The sequence below is a fragment of the Hemicordylus capensis genome, chromosome 4 (assembly GCF_027244095.1).
Source record: "Hemicordylus capensis ecotype Gifberg chromosome 4, rHemCap1.1.pri, whole genome shotgun sequence".
NCBI lineage: Eukaryota > Metazoa > Chordata > Lepidosauria > Squamata > Cordylidae > Hemicordylus > Hemicordylus capensis.
In genome coordinates, this window is record NC_069660.1 from 30125286 (window position 1) to 30141726 (window position 16441).

The window sequence follows — 16441 nt, forward strand, 5'->3', positions numbered from 1 at the left end:
AAGCTTAAGACTGCAGTCTGATGTGATTGCCTAAGACTGTCATCTGAAGCTTACAACTTTTAAAAAGGCAGTCAAGACGCATTTATTCACCCAGGCTTTTAATTAGATATTGGTTTAATTGTGTTTTTAATAGTTTTAACATTTTAAATTTTCATTGTTGTAATGTTTTAATCTTTTTATCTGTTGTTTTTATTGTTTTGTTGTAAACTGCCCAGAGACTTGCGTTTTGGGCAGTATACGAATGTGTTAAATAAATAAATAAAATAATAAATTTACTTGGGTAAAAAATACTCCCTCCCCCTGAAGTACCAATCCTCATCACCCCAGCTGATAATACAATTTAGAAAACAGAAGCTCTGAACAAAGTGCTTATTGTGGCATCTCTTTGACCCTCTGATCTTTTTCATTAGAGATAACTGAACCTGGCTGGGACTTTCCTCAAGTATGTTTGTAACCATATATTGTATTCAAAGCAGCAACAAGGAGGTGGAGTTCAGAGGATGAACAGGAAGTGAGGGGGCAGAGTTAATAGTTGGGAAGATTTAGAGAAAGTGCATGCAGTAACTGTATTAGCTGCAGAAGCATTCTATAAATAAAGAGCAAGAGTTTTACTTCATCTTCAGTTGTTTCTTTGAATCTGAAGTATGGTGCAATAGGAGAGTGCTGCATGAAACAATGTTCTACCGCTGAGATATGCCCCCTCCTGTTTTAAATTTTGCATATATTTAGGGCTTGATATTGCTTTCAATTATATAAATCTAAATGACACATATAAATATAATTGATACTCTACCTCAGAATACGAGGAAAAAATATGGAGTACAAGGGGTTAAATTCACCTATCCGTGGTTCGGTGTGGGTGGTCTCAAATGACCTCGGAGGTCATTTCCAGCCACCATTTTGAGTGCAGGAGCTATTTTGTGGCTTGTTCAGTTAAACAGACAAAAAACCCTGTCACTTTTTGTGGGAAAAACCCATATTTTTTACTGGGGTGGCTGGCGGGCGTTGCTGGAGGCCCACAGAGCACGGTAGGGCACTTTGCTTCATGTCCCCCACAGTGTTCTCTCTACTTTCTTCCATCTGTGTGTGGAATGAGTTTTGTTTTGGGCAGCAGTGTCAAGGCAGTATGTGAGCATGTGCATTCAGAATGGGCCCTTCCTGATTCAACTTGAGCAGAGGGGTGTCGCTATAATTGAGCGGATGGGTTCAAAGAACCCGGGGCCCACAGCTCCTGAGGGCCCACCAGCTCCACACCCCCCCCCCATTTTCTTCATTATCTCCTCCACTCCGAGGGGTGAACACAGGCCCCCTCTCCCCTAGCTATGCCCCTGCTTGAGCAGGATCTAAAATTAACAGGATCAAAAAAATGTGTGAGCACATGCACACGTGCATGCCTTAGAGGGAACACTGGTCCCCCGCCATTTTTGCCCATTTTCTCTGCTATTTTCAGGCCTCCAGAAACCTAACCCCTAGGGTGCCATTGCCCTAATGACCCAGTAGTCAGTTTCCTTATCCATGATAATTGCAGAGAACAGAACCCCTGTGAATACCAAAGTCTTCTTTAAGTATTTATCCTGACTGTTTTTTTACGCATTCTTTGCTGATAATCAAATTGGTAGTATTTAGGGATGTGCATAAAACCGGTTCTCCCGGTTCGGTTCGGGTCCGAACCGGGTCCAGACCGGACCGGGGAGGTTCAGTTTTGGTTTTGCCGGACCACCCCCCCGGTCCGGTTCGGTTTCGAACCGGTTCGGATCTGAACCGAACTGGTTTGGATCACAAAAAGTGGCTGGTTTTGAAGGGGACATTGTGTTCTACCTGCCACCCAAATTTCAAGTCGATTGGACCTTCCTCTGATTTTTTACAATTTTTTTTTAAAAAATTAATTCTTGCCCATAACTCACAATGTGGAGCCCTTAGGGGCAAAAAAGCTGGGGTGGGTGGTAGCCACCCATGGGTGTCCTCCACCCCCAAAATCCCAAGGCAATTGGTTGCTCCTAGTATTATTGGTGAATTTTTGAAGAAAATTTTTTTTCCATTGGCTAGAATGGGGGTTTAGGGCTGCCCCAGACCCGCCTCTGTGGGGTGGCAGCACCCCCAAAGTGGGTCCGGGGCCATGGCAAAAATGCCCTCAGTCCCTCCCTGCAATCCCCGTAGAGATAGGAGTGATGGTTCTGTTGTTTTTCTGAGGTGTTCTGAGTGTAGATTCTATGATAGCTAATGAGATTTCCAATGAGACACCATGAATCCACTCTCATTTGCTATCACAGAATCCACACTCACTCAGAACACCTCAGAAAAACAACAGAACCATCACTCCTATCTCTACGGGGATTGCTGGGAGGGACTGAGGGCATTTTTGCCATGGCCCCGGACCCACTTTGGCGGTGCTGCCACCCCACAGAGGCGGGTCTGGGGCAGCCCCAAACCCCCATTCTAGCCAATGGAAAAAAATTTTTCTTCAAAAATTCACCAATAATACTAGGAGCAACCCAACAATTGCCACCCCATCTTTTTGGCCCCTCTCTCTGGGCGCCCTAACACGTAACACCTAGTCAGTCCATCTTAATGCCTACCTACTACCACCACTCCTATCCAAGCAAGTAAGAGGAGGACACTCAGAGAGACAACACCCACTCTCTGATCTAACAAAAAGGCCACTGCTGTGCTGCCTGCCAGCACAGCAGCAGCAGCGGAGCAGCACACTAAGCACAAGAGCAGCACACACAGGGAAGAAGCAGGAGGCGGAGCAGCAGAGCAGCAGACCTGCCGCTCTGCATGATGGGTGATGTGACGCCCAAAGAAACCACCGCCTCACTCAGTGCCTGCCACTGACTAGGCCCGACAGACAGAAGCCAGCCAACCTGCTCTGCTCTGCTCTGCTGCTCCCCATGGATGATGCACACACACCCTACATCTGCATCCAAATTACCAGACCAGACCAAGTGCGCAGAGTCAGCACAGGCCAGCAGCCACCAGCCCAGCAACAGCAACAGCTACTACTGCTACCACCACAACCAGTGTTGCCGCTACAATAACATTCCCAGTCCAGTCATGCGTGCCACAGCCTGAGCCTAGCACACAGCCAACAGCTGCTGCCAGCCAGTGCCTGGCAAGCCCAGCCAACATGAGGAGGAGAGAGCTAAGTAGACGGCGCACGCACATCACCAACCCATCACGACGGCGCAACTGCAAGGGGAGAGGGCACAATTACAGGCAGGAGGAGGAGGAGGAGGCGAGGCAATCCTAGCACAGATTTGAAAGTTTAAAATCCACCAGGACATCTTCTAGAATCTAGACTTCTGTTTTTTCTACCACCAGCTGTAGTGTCTAGTTAGTCAGTGTGCTGTGCAGCTGAGCTGAGCTGAGCTGCGTGTGAGGAAGGGTGATTGTAGCTAGTTCTTTAGTTTCAGCAGACTGAGCATTGAGCATGGGCAGTGGCCTTGGCAACACAATTACACGACACTCACCTGCTGCTGCTGGTTCTAGAGGTTGCCTCTTCTCGTCTTTTCACCTCTTCGTGTGTGTGTGTGTGTGTGCAGTGAGTGCATGCCTTTTGCCTTGCTGGAAAGAAATGCTTCTCTGGTCCACCACCACATATCTGCTCAAGGACACAGAGGCCCAAGGCAGAGGTGGTGGCACCAGTGTGAGTGCATGTGTGCTGGTGGTGTTTGCCACCACAGGTGTTTTGTGTGTGTATGTGTGCGCTGCTAGCTAGGAGGGGGGAGGCAGGGAGGCAGGGAGGCAGGGGGGAGGAAAGGGGAGGGGGAGAGGGATGTAGAGGGGATTGAAGGGGGGAGGGTCCGGCTCAGAGTTGGTCAGCCACATATTTGTGCACACACGTGCTAACGTGTGTGCTTCGGTGGGAGAGACCAGACTCTCATCATCTGCCAGACCGGGGTTGGGGGCAGGTGAGGCGGTGGTGGGCTGGAAGGGAGGGAGGATGGAAGGTGGTGAAGGGGAGAGGATGAGAGGGGAAGGATGGAGGGAGGCATGGGGGGGAGGAAAAAAAACATGTAGACAGACACACACCACACTACACACAGAAAGCATCCACACACAGAGACAGTGCTAGGCATCCATTCACACAGACAGACAGACAGACACACAACAGGAAGAGACAGACTGAGCCTGCACCACACACACACACACACAGACCCAATTCCCCCCCTGCACAGTTATCAATCAATATGTTGTGTTGGCAGCCAGTTCATTGCTATTCTGATGGTTTTGGGTTTTTTGCCATCAGCCAACATCAACAGTGACCACAATCAAGATGAACATAAGATGATAATAATTCATTCGTTTCATTTGAAAAAATCACCCAATCATTTTCTCCATGTAAACCAAGCCCCCCACACATGATTTCTGGTAACATTTTCAATAAAATCAATTCATTTGGCATTCATCATTTTGTTCTCCCTTTGTCACCTTTTTTTCTTTCTTTTGCATAATTTTGAGGCTTGATTTTGACATGGGGTTTTTAAAGAAAAAATTATTTACATGTTTATTTACATACAGTATTTACATATCTACACTGCATTTTAGAACGTATACCCGCCGCTGCCGCTAAGTCTAGTACTCCGTGGGCTGTGCTACTTTGGGGGGGTGTGCCGTGCCCATGCCAGGTCCCCAAATGCTGACAGGTGGATAGATAAAGGGCCTGTGCTGGTCAGCATTGGGTTTCTTTTTAGGTGGGCGTGGGCATTGTAAACATCTGGCCAGTCGCAGCACTACAACTACTACTACAACTGCATCTCTGTGTGGGCACACTACACGCTGCGACTGGCTGGCACGGCTCAGCATCTGTCACGTCAGCTCAGCTAGAGGTGGAAGGGGGGAGGGTAGGGATAAGCACAGAGGTCGAGCCAGGCAGGTGACCAACCATGGGGCAACCCACGGTAATCACTCGCCCGGCTCAAACTCCAGCTTGGGGTAGCCCAACAGGGGGAGGTTCACCTTAAGGAAGACCAGCTGCTCCACCAGACCAGGGTCCAAGCGGGAGCGAGAGGGTGTCACCACGTCCCCGGCACATGAAAACACCCGCTCGCTCTGGACACTGGTTGGGGGGCAGGAGAGGAGGCGCACAGCCACCACCGCCAGGTCCGGCCAGACTTGGCGGCGGCTCGCCCAGAACTGTGCGCAGTCCACACCGTCTCCCTCCACAGGTTCCTCCAAGTACTGCGCAACGCATTGCTCAGCACTGGAGGGGGGCCTGGCAGGTCGAGCCTCCCACATACCAGGCATGGCGCCATAGCAGAACCGCTGAAACCACTGGGCGGATCTCGAGTCGGTAGCAAGTGGCTGCTGCGATGGCGCCGCCTGGGATGCTGCGCTGCTGGACTGGGAAGAGGGAGGGGAAGGGGAAGCTGACGCCGGCTGGCCGCCCATGCTGCTGCTGGGTGCGGGTTGGGCCACGAGGGCTGCCCCCGCACCACTACCAACACCCTGGTCTCTGCGGGCCCTAGCGGCCTCCTCCTCCCTAACCTTCTCGACCAGGATGCCCTTCCACCTGGGCAACTCGTCGTCACTCACGGCATTGCCCTTGAGGGCTGGGTGACAGAGACAAGCGAGGACATACTCCTCCCTGTCTCCCAGCACATCAACGAGCCGCTTGTCAACCCCAGACCTCAGCCTCCCAGCCAGAGCACGACCCTCTGGCGTGGTCAGAAAGATATGGAGTCCACCCATCAGCTTCTCTAGACCAACAGCTGTGGGCAGCGCCTGGCTCAAGGGAGTGGTGTCGCCACACAAGCCCTTCGTGGCAAGCTGGAAGGGCTCGAGTGCCGACACCGCCTCGGACATCTGCTTCCACTCTGCGTTCGAGAAGTCGCAGACATCCAAGGACTCGTCCCTCACCAGGGCGACAAGGGCTCTCTCCTGCTCCAACAGGCGCTGGAACAGGAGGAAGGTGGAGTTCCACCGCGTCTCCACATCCGTAGGGATGAGATGGCGAGGAAGGCCAAGGTCATCCTGCTTCTGGCGAAGCAGTCTCCTGGACTTCTCGCTGCGGTGGAAGTGGGCGGCCAGCTTGCGAGACTTATCCACAAGCGCGGCCGTGGCAGCAACAGCAGCTGGGATGGGGCGGGCCCCCTTCTCCTGGGACGCCTTCAGCTCCTTAAGGCCAAGGGCGTCCCTGACGGTCAGATGGAGCGTGTGTGCCATACACCGTATGTTCACACAGTCCATGACTGTCTCGACAGCGGCGGTAACGTTGGCTCCATTGTCGGTGACAATGAAGCCGCGGGAGAGGTGTGGACACCCGCCAATCCACTCCTCTATCTGGCGGTCGAGTACGGCCGCCACCTCCTCCGCGGTGTGCCTCGTGTCCATCGTCTCCACGTGCAGGACGGCCCACCTGTGCCGTAGTGCAGCGGGAGCCGCGCCGGACCCGGAAGCATCGCCCGCGGAGGTCCCCTCACTCTCCGGTCCCCACCAGTGGGCAGTGAGGGCCAGGAAAGAAGCGTGCATCCCACTGACACTGGTCCAGAGGTCAGTCGTGAAATGCACGCTTGTCCCGGCCGGAGCTGCACGCAGCTCGGCCGACACGAGCTCCCTGCACCGGTGGTACAGGGAGGGGACCACGTTCCGGCTGAACGTGGTCCTTGAGGGGATGACGTATTTGGGAGCCAGGTATTGGAGAATCCGGCGGAAGCCGTTGTTCTCGACCACCTGAAACGGCTGGTCATCGGTGGAAATCATCTCCCCTATGAGGCGGGTGAGGTGATGATGGTCCACGCGAACAATACGCTGGCTGCCCGAGGACTGCGTCCACCGCTGGACGGGCAGTGTAGCCTGCCTGCTGGCTGGCACACTGCCGCTGCCCGCCCTAGTGGCAGATGCACAAGGCGCACTAGCGCTGCCAGCCTGTCCCCTGAGACCTGGGTGGTGACGCTCTAGGTGTCTCCACATAGGCGTCGTACCCAGGTGCGCAGGGTCCCTTCCACGGCTGACAAGCATCCTGCAGTGGACACAGCAGGCGTGGAATGGGTCATCTTGAGGGACCTCAAAATTCACCCATGCACCACTGCCCTTGGCCTCCTGCGCCCTGGGCGCCGTCCTAGGCCGTTTCTTGCAGGGTGGCTGCAGTCCTAGGTGGGGGGGCGGCCGCCGCTGCCTGCCCACTGCTGCCACCCAACCCGCCCCTTCCGCCCTCCACAGCGGAGGAAGGGCCCGGCTGAACTGGCATCGGAGAGGCAGGCCTCTCCTCCACCACCTCGCCAGACCGCTCCCCACCAGTGTCGGGCTTCACGAGGGGGGGCCCCACTGAGCAGCGAAAGGATAGGGGGAAGGGGCCCCAGAGGGAGGGAGAACCTGGCTGCATCGCTGCCAGCCGCACGGTCCTCACCGCCCTCTACCTGCTCTTCCAACTCCACAGTCTCCTCCACCTCAACAACTGGCGGTAGCTCAGCAGCACCTGGTGCCGCCGGCGAGGAGGGACCCGCCACAGCCCTAACGGTGCCTCTGCCTCTGCCGCGATTGGCGGCAGCAGGCGTGGGGAACTGAATCCTGCGCACCAAAGATGGGGCCGGAGCAAAGAATTCTCCAATGGGGAGAACTGGGGTGTCCTCAGGCTCCCCGCATCCTCTCCCTCCCCGTGCCGCAGGCGCACCCCGCACCTGGCCTCTCCCACCTCTGCCTGCCAGCCTTGAGCGAGCCCTGCCCGCCACACGGCGCTCAGACATGCTGCTAGGTCAGAAGGAGGGAGACTTTAGGAGGAAGGCCAGACAGGGTCAAAAAAATAATTTGGAGGGGCTTAGGGGCCAAAAAAAAGGCAGCTGATTTGGAGGCGGCGGGGGGGAAGTTTGTTTTCAAAAAAGGAAGCCAATTGGGGGGAAAGGAAGACTTTTTGATATGGGGGGGGGAAGCCAATCGAAGTGAGGGGGAAAGGTGTCCTTTTTGAATTTGGGAGTCAACTACCAAGCCAATTGGGGATATGGGTCTGGGAGGGTTTTTTTTAGAAAAATAGGGGGTTAAAGGGTGGAACCCCGGTGTGGGAGGGTGGCACGGGCAGTTGGGTGGAGTAGTTGTGGTGTGGGTGGCAAGTTTTTAACTTTTTTGGGGGGGGAGAGTGGATGGGGGGAGGGCACAGCACCTACCTGGGGTGGGGGAGGGACACAGTCAACGCTTGGGAACCTGCAGATCAAAGGAGGAAACCCTTATTTAGTGAACTGGAACACAAAGTGTGGGTTCTGGGGGGTGGTTCTCAAGTAATGCTCCTGTGGGGGGAGCATCAAACTCAATGCAGCCTATTTAGTGACTCTAAATTGCACACAACCAAAACCAGAACCCAGTCACACCAACACAGAGGTTGAACCCACCCACTCTGTGACTCTGCCTGCCCAATGCCATGGCAAGCAAGCAGCAGCAAACACTTGATGGCAGCCTCATGGATTGAACATCATGATCATCATCATACGTGTGTATTGGCCCAGCATGTAGTGGCAGCATCAGAGCCCAGCCAGGACCCCACTCAGACTGCCCCAGAGGCAAGGAAGCACTCTGGCATGGCATGGGCCCAGCATGTATTGGCAGCATCAGAACCCAGGACCCCACTCAGACTGCCCCAGAGGCAAGGAAGCACTCTGGCATGGCATGGGCCCAGCATGTATTGGCAGCATCAGAACCCAGGACCCCACTCAGACTGCCCCAGAGGCAAGGAAGCACTCTGGCATGGCATGGGCCCAGCATGTAGTGGCAGCATCAGAACCCAGGACCCCACTCAGACTGCCCCAGAGGCAAGGAAGCACTCTGGCATGGCATGGGCCCAGCATGTAGTGGCAGCATCAGAACCCAGGACCCCACTCAGACTGCCCCAGAGGCAAGGAAGCACTCTGGCATGGCATGGGCCCAGCATGTAGTGGCAGCATCAGAACCCAGGACCCCACTCAGACTGCCCCAGAGGCAAGGAAGCACTCTGGCATGGCATGGGCCCAGCATGTAGTGGCAGCATCAGAACCCTGGACCCCACTCAGACTGCCCCAGAGGCAAGGAAGCACTCTGGAAGGCACCTGTTCAAAAACCACCTGCAAGACGCATGCAATGCAACGCAACACACAGCAGCAATTTCTTTATTGGGCATGGGCATGAAGACACAAGTTACAACAGTACATCTCCTCTCCAAGGTTCCCTCCCTCCTCCCCACACCCAAATGCATTTCAGAATAGGGGTGTCCCTATTTAAAACCGCCAGCTAGGGAGAGAAAGGGGCAACAAAAGGTGCACAATCGCACACGCACTAACCCCTCTTCTTCCGGTCCTTCTCCTGCCGCTCACTGCTGGTCACGGATTCGCCGCCGCCAGCCAGCCACCCTGGGCTGGGACACAGCAGGGTGGCCGCACGAGGCACACAGGCAACCGGGGTAGTTCAACAACGATGGAGGGGCAGAAGTGAGGAGACAACACTATTTGTGTCGCTCAACTCACCCCCAAGCAGAGACAAAATCAACCAAAAACTATAAAAAGAAAAAAAAAACCGATGGCAGCCGCCAGGTGGGTAGGCTACTGTGTGCGGCTGCAGCTGTGGGAGAGGAGGTGGAAAGTGAAGGGGAGCAGAGAGAGAAAAGACTAAGAGAGAGAGAAAAGAGGGGGGGGCAGGGACAAAGAGAAAGAGAGGAGAGAGAGAGAAAAGAAAGAGAGAGAGAGGAGAAAGAGAGATGATAGAGAGAAAGAGGAGAGAGGAGGAGCGCAGCGCAGCAGGGAGGGGGGATTCAGGTGTGGGGGAGGACAGCAGTAGCAGCGGTCCAAAGAGGTGGGGGGAGCAGAGAGGATGTGTATGGATGGGGGCTAGTGTGTGGCAGGGGGCCTGGGGTAAGTGGAGAGAGTCAGGGGCAAGGAGAAAAAAGGGTTGCGGTGGGGGGAGCAGAGAGGGTGTGTGTGGTTGGGGGCTAGTGTGTGGTAGGGGGCCTGGGGTAAGTGGAGAGAGTCAGGGGCAAGGAGAAAAAAGAGGTGGGGTGGGGGGAGCAGAGAGGGTGTGTGTGGTTGGGGGCTAGTGTGTGGTAGGGGGCCTGGGGTAAGTGGAGAGAGTCGGGGGCAAGGAGAAAAAGAGGTGGGGTGGGGGGAGCAGAGAGGGTGTGTGTGGTTGGGGGCTAGTGTGTGGCAGGGGGCCTGGGGTAAGTGGAGAGAGTCAGGGGCAAGGAGAAAAAAGAGGTGGGGTGGGGGGAGCAGAGAGGGTGTGTGTGGTTGGGGGCTAGTGTGTGGTAGGGGGCCTGGGGTAAGTGGAGAGAGTCAGGGGCAAGGAGAAAAAAGAGGTGGGGTGGGGGGAGCAGAGAGGGTGTGTGTGGTTGGGGGCTAGTGTGTGGCAGGGGGCCTGGGGTAAGTGGAGAGAGTCAGGGGCAAGGAGAAAAAAGAGGTGGGGTGGGGGGAGCAGAGAGGGTGTGTGTGGTTGGGGGCTAGTGTGTGGTAGGGGGCCTGGGGTAAGTGGAGAGAGTCAGGGGCAAGGAGAAAAAAGAGGTGGGGTGGGGGGAGCAGAGAGGGTGTGTGTGGTTGGGGGCTAGTGTGTGGCAGGGGGCCTGGGGTAAGTGGAGAGAGTCAGGGGCAAGGAGAAAAAAGGGTTGCGGTGGGGGGAGCAGAGAGGGTGTGTGTGGTTGGGGGCTAGTGTGTGGCAGAGGGGTGTTGGGGGAAGGGGAGGGGGCAACAACAAACAGCAAAGGAGAAACTGGAACAACTCGGGCAGCAGCAGCGATTAGGCTGGATGGGGTGGTTGGGGGAGGAGCTGGGCCTGGGCTAGGGTCTGGGATGAGGGAGGGTGGGGGGGCAGGCGGGGGGGGAGGAGGAGGAGGAGGAGGGGAGCAAAATATATAAAGCAATATATATCAAGAGAACACAAGCCAGAAGTTTAAAAAAAAAACAATGAAAAGAAAGACTCTAACCAGCAGAAAAAACTTGGGGGTGGGGGTGTGGGGAGGGGGAACCAAACACAGACTCTGAGGGGGGCCACTAAGTGAACAGAGACAATGAAACCACAATTGCTGCAAATTAATAATAGCAAATGAATAAGTGGAACTGCAAGCAAAGAAAACTGGACTCTGTTTGGCAGCAGCAAACTTGGGAGAAGGCTGGATGGGGTGGGGTTGGGGTGGGGTGTGGTTGGACTTGGAGGGGCAAGTTGGGAGCAGGGAACCAAAACTGATTATATGGGACAACAAGAAACAACAACAGAATCCTCTGGGGGTGGGGGGGAGGGATTCAGGGAACCAACTCGCAGGGCAGCAGCAGAAACAAACAAAATGGTACAATTTAAGCAAAACCAGCAAGCAATATATAAATGAAACCAATGGAATGCAATGTGAAAATCAAAAAGTTGGACAAAAACAAGGCAGGACAAAGAGCAATAATTAATGGAAGAAGTTTTAAAGCAATGAGGATGCAGTGGGTGGGAGTGGGGGAGGGGGAGGGTAGGCCCAAAGGATGAGAAGGGAAAGGGGGGGAGGGGGGGAGAAAAGCAGACAGACAAGGAACAGGGAAAATTGGGGGAAATTAAGAAGAAAGTAAAGTGAAGTAACACACAGTATACAGACAAGAGACAGACAGAGAGAGGAGACACACAGAGAGTCACAAAGGGCAGGTGGACAAAGGATTAGAGCACACACAGAGAGACACAGGACACAGTCAGGACTCACAGAGACACCAGAGCAGCCAGCAAAGGGCAAGCAGTTCTCAGAGATGATCCCACAACTGCAGCCAAGAGAAGTTTCCAGAGAAGAGGCTTGGGTTTATATAGGTTTGAAATTCCCTCCTTTGGGAGCCCCCACCTTTGCACTCCCCCCACGGCCAACAGGGTGCCAGCTCTCAACAGTGCAACAGCCAAGCAGCCTACCAGACCAAAGGACTCATTCTGGCCAATCAAGGATCAATAGCGCAGCCAATACAATGCCTGGAAATAGCATCACAAAATGGATGCAAGGAGGAGCAAAAGTTTCGGGAAGGAGACACAAAATGGAGGACACACTTGGAACTTTAAAGAGACTAAGAGTAAGAGAGACACTCAGAGACTCAATTTCACTCCCGAACCGGTTCGGGAAACCCGAGCCGGTTCGGTACCGAACCGGCTCGAATTCGGTCCGGCTCGGTCCCGGAAGGGCCCGCTTCGGTCCGGGATCGAGCCGCCGGATCCGGACTGGTTCGGGACGAACCGGTCCGGATCCGGACCGAACCGCACATCCCTAGTAGTATTAACCAAGATGCTTAAGGAGGCTTTATGAAGGATCATTTAATGCTATGGCTTTTGGTGATGATAAGAGAATTATATACTCTTGGAGCACCCGATGCTCAAAAATCAGCCTGCCTTTTGGACTGGAGGTCACCTCCAGGGTAGATGGCATTGTAGCTCAGTGGTAGAGCATCTGCTTTATATGCTGAAGGCCCCAGGTTCAATCTCTGGTATCTTCAGGTAGGGCTGGGGAAGACTCTTGCCTGTAATCCTGAAGAGCCATGTAGATAATACTGAGCCAGATGGACCAATGTGACTCTGTAGAAGGCAGCTTCCTAAGTTACCTTGAGAATGCTTAATAAGAGAATGTTACATAGTACAATACAGCACAGCTAGCATGGTGTCGTGGCTAGAGTCTAACATTGGGGAGACCTGTGTTCAAATCCTCACTCACTGGTCCAGTCACTTTTTCTTCGCCTAACCCACCTAACAGGGTTGATGTGAGCATAAACTGAGGGAAATTCCTTTGTGGAAAGATGGGATATAAATGAAATAAATAATAGGGCCAATGTGATTCTCAGCAGTATGCCAGTTAAAGAAGTATGCCAGCTTAAGAAGAATATGGGATATAAATGAAATAAATAATAGGGCCAATGTGATTCTCAGCAGTATGCCAGCTTAAGAAAGGCAGCCTTCAACACTGTTGAAGCAATGACCCTTTCAGCAGCCAAGCAGGTGCAGAGGGGGAAGTGGTTTTTGATTCTCTCCCCTCATTCCAAAAGTGCTTTCCACTTGCATAAATATGTCCCTGAGGGTTGTGCAGCCCTGAGGGATTTATATATGTAGATGGAAAGGGCTTTTGGAGGGAGGGGAGAGAAGCAAAAATCACTCCCCCTTCTCCATCTGCACCCGATTGCTTACACAACAAGCCATCACCACAGAAGTGCTCCTTGCGGTCCCGCGTACCCTTATAAGCTGATATACTGCTGCACATCATGTCGGCCTATGTTTTTCATACAATTACACAATAACCACAATAAAATAATAAGTTGTAGAGGTGACAAAGATCAAATGGCCATTTTGCCCAGTCCCTTGTCAAAAGGTAGGGCCAGCTAATCCTCAGCCCTCTGCCCCCGTTAGTCCTAGAAGATTCCTTTAAGACCCGATGGAAACGGGCCATTGACAACAGATTAAGTAGGTTGGGTTTTTCATCTTTGGTGATAAGACAGATGGGCCTCGAGAAGGCCTCAGACGCCATAAACCAATGTATAATGGACATTGCCAGGCAGGAGGATGTTAGTAAAATAAGACCTGGGGTTTTTATGGGGGCCCAAGCTGATAGTCGGCTCCCGGCTCGATACTTGATAAAGCTATCCTTCGTTGAACACCGTAGAGCAATGTTCAATGCCCTTCCTTCAGCCGTCCTGGAAGGGCGATTTCTGAAAATCCCTTATCTCCAGAGATTGTGCCCCTGTCATGCAGGAGAGGTTGAATCTACTGAACATGTGTTGTTGAATTGTTGTTTCTATAAGGAGCTAAGAACAGAATTAATTTTTCCCCTTTTAAGAGGTCGTAGATTGACCTCAGGTCAGGAGAAGGTGGAGTTTTTACTTGCAGACTTGGATGATTTCATCTTGACAAAAGTAGCCAAGTTTCTTTGTATTGCAAGTAAACTCCGCAGAAGACATGTTGAGAGGCTAGATGCGGGCATAGTATAGTAGGAGGGTGAACTGATTTTATCTAGACAAAATTCTTCATATATGATACTTTTACTGTACTGTTTTTATTGCAGTTTCTCTTGATGTGTCGTGTACTGTTGTGTGTGTTATTTTGTTGTATTGAGTGGCCGTTGGCTGTAATAAAGTACTACTACTACTACTCAGCCCTCTGCAGGCAATCCTGGCAACACACAAATTCATTTTGCTTCCAGCGGGGTGTGTGCGTATGCTAGCCACATCCAGCCTTTTTGATACTGACAGTAGGCACAGCCCAAGGTATTGTAGCACCTGAGGTGAGGTGTCAAATTCTGCCTTGTGTTGTTTGAACATTGTTTGAGCCAACGTTGGTTGAGCGCTGGTTGAATCAACTTGATTCGTTTTGGGTCTCAGACTTCTTTCAAAACCAAACCCATGCAAGCTTTGAAAGTCCATCAGGGCCAGGGAGGAGGGACAGCCACTATCCTCCTCTCCTTCTTCATGCTTCTTATTTATTTATTTATTTATTTATTTATTTATTTATTTATTTATAATTTAACCAATTTCTATACCGCTGAAAACGCATGTCTCTGGGCGATTTACAATAAAAATACCAGCAACACAAAATTAAAACATTAAAACAATCCAAAATTTAAAACATGTTAGAATTGTTAACTATTAGAATTGCAAATCTAATTAAAAGCCTGGGTGAACAGATGTGTCTTGACTAACCTTTTAAAAGTTGTCAGAGACGGGGAGGCTCTTATTTCAGCAAGAAGCGTATTCCAAAGCCTTGGGGCAGCAACAGAGAAGGGGCGTAGCTAGGGAAGAGGGGGCCTGTGTTCGCCCCTCTCTCTGGCAACCCCTCGGAGTGGGGAAGACAATGAAGAAAATAGGGAGGGGTGGAGCTGTGGGGCCCTCAGGAGCTCAGAGGCCAGGGTTCTTTGAACCCATTCACTCAATTATAGCTACACCCCTGAGAAGGCCAGTCCCTAAGTAGCCACCAGATGAGCTGGGGGCAACTGCAGATGTACCTCTCCATATGAACTCAATTGGTGGTGGGAATCATGGCAAAGGCATTTTCTTAAATACCCTGGGCCTAGGCCATTTAGGATTTTCTTGCAAGTTTTGCTAGGAGTATGAAGAGAAGAACTCCCTGCAAGGCTTGCAAGGGACAGATTAGCCCCCAAGAGCTACTCTGGTGACATTTGGCTGCCTGGCTGGTGCCCTATTTATTAGCTGCCTGAGGCAACCTTCTCACCTTGCCTCATGAAAGGGACGCCCCTGACTAAAGATCTACTCCTTCCCAAAGTTAGTCCAATGTGATTATTCTCCATTTTGTCAATCAGCTAAGAAAGGTTTTTTCCCCCTCCAGCACAATGAGATGTAGATTAGGGTGTTGGTGGGGGGAAAGCACAGGAAGTGCAAAGCCAGCGCATTGACTGGTGTGGTGAGGAAAAAACCATGCTCAGCATCAACTGGGAACTGAGCTATTCATTCACCTCTGTTGACATAACAAATGTACTTTCTCCAACCTTTAGTGCTATATCAACAGGCACACAGCTTCTATTATACTATGGAATAAAACTATTTCCTTGATGCATATGGGTGGTGGTGTTTCTGTATGCAAAAGTATTTCTGGCAAACAGGAATGTCCAGTCTGCCTTGGACAGGCCAAGGACAAAAGGAAAGGCTATTGGGGAAGAGTTAAAGATATATTTTTAAAGTTGTTATCTGAGTAGGTTCAGTAGAAAGGGGCCCAGCTTGGCTCCAAATAGCTATAATAACGAAAACCCATCTATAGACTTGTCCTCAATGAATTTGTCCAATCCCTTATTAAAGTATTTTAGCTAGTGTCTGTAGCTCAGTGACAGAGCATCTGCCTTGCATGCAGAGGGTCTCAGGTTCCATCCCTGGCATCTCCAGGTAGGGCTGAGAGTCCTTCTTGAAAACTTTGTCAGTGTGGACAATACTGAACTAGATAAGGGATTCTCAATGTTGGGTCCCCAGATGTTATTGGACTTCAACTCCCATAATCCCCAGACCCAGCAGCCTTTGGTTGGGGATTATGGGAGTTGAAGTCCAATAACATCTGGGGACACAATGCTGAGAATCCCTGAGCTAGATGGACCAATGGTCTGATTCGGTATAAGGCAGTTTCCTAAACTCCGATGTTTCATCGCTCACAGGAAGTCATGAAGCAGGATGAGGTGGTTGCCTGTGGTGTAAGGAGGGGTTCAGGGGAGAGCAAGTGCCAGGTCCCTCCACCACTGCTGCTACCCTTCCTTGGCCTGCTGGGCCACACAGTTCATTTTCCCTTCCTCACTCTGCTAGGATGTAGCGCTTCTTCTCCCACCCCAGCAACACCCCTGCAAACACTGCCTGGCTTGGTGACACAGGCTGAAAGTGCTCACATGTTACCACCACTACCTCAGTCATATGGCCTGAGAATACTGCCTTCCTGCCCACAAATCGGGTGAGTGTGTCATATTGTCCTCTGGCTCAGGGAGGAAAATGTCTTGAACTGCCCCTGTCATCCCCACATTGCATGACAGTGATGTCCATACATTCATTGTGTGTTATGTCAGTGCTCTTCA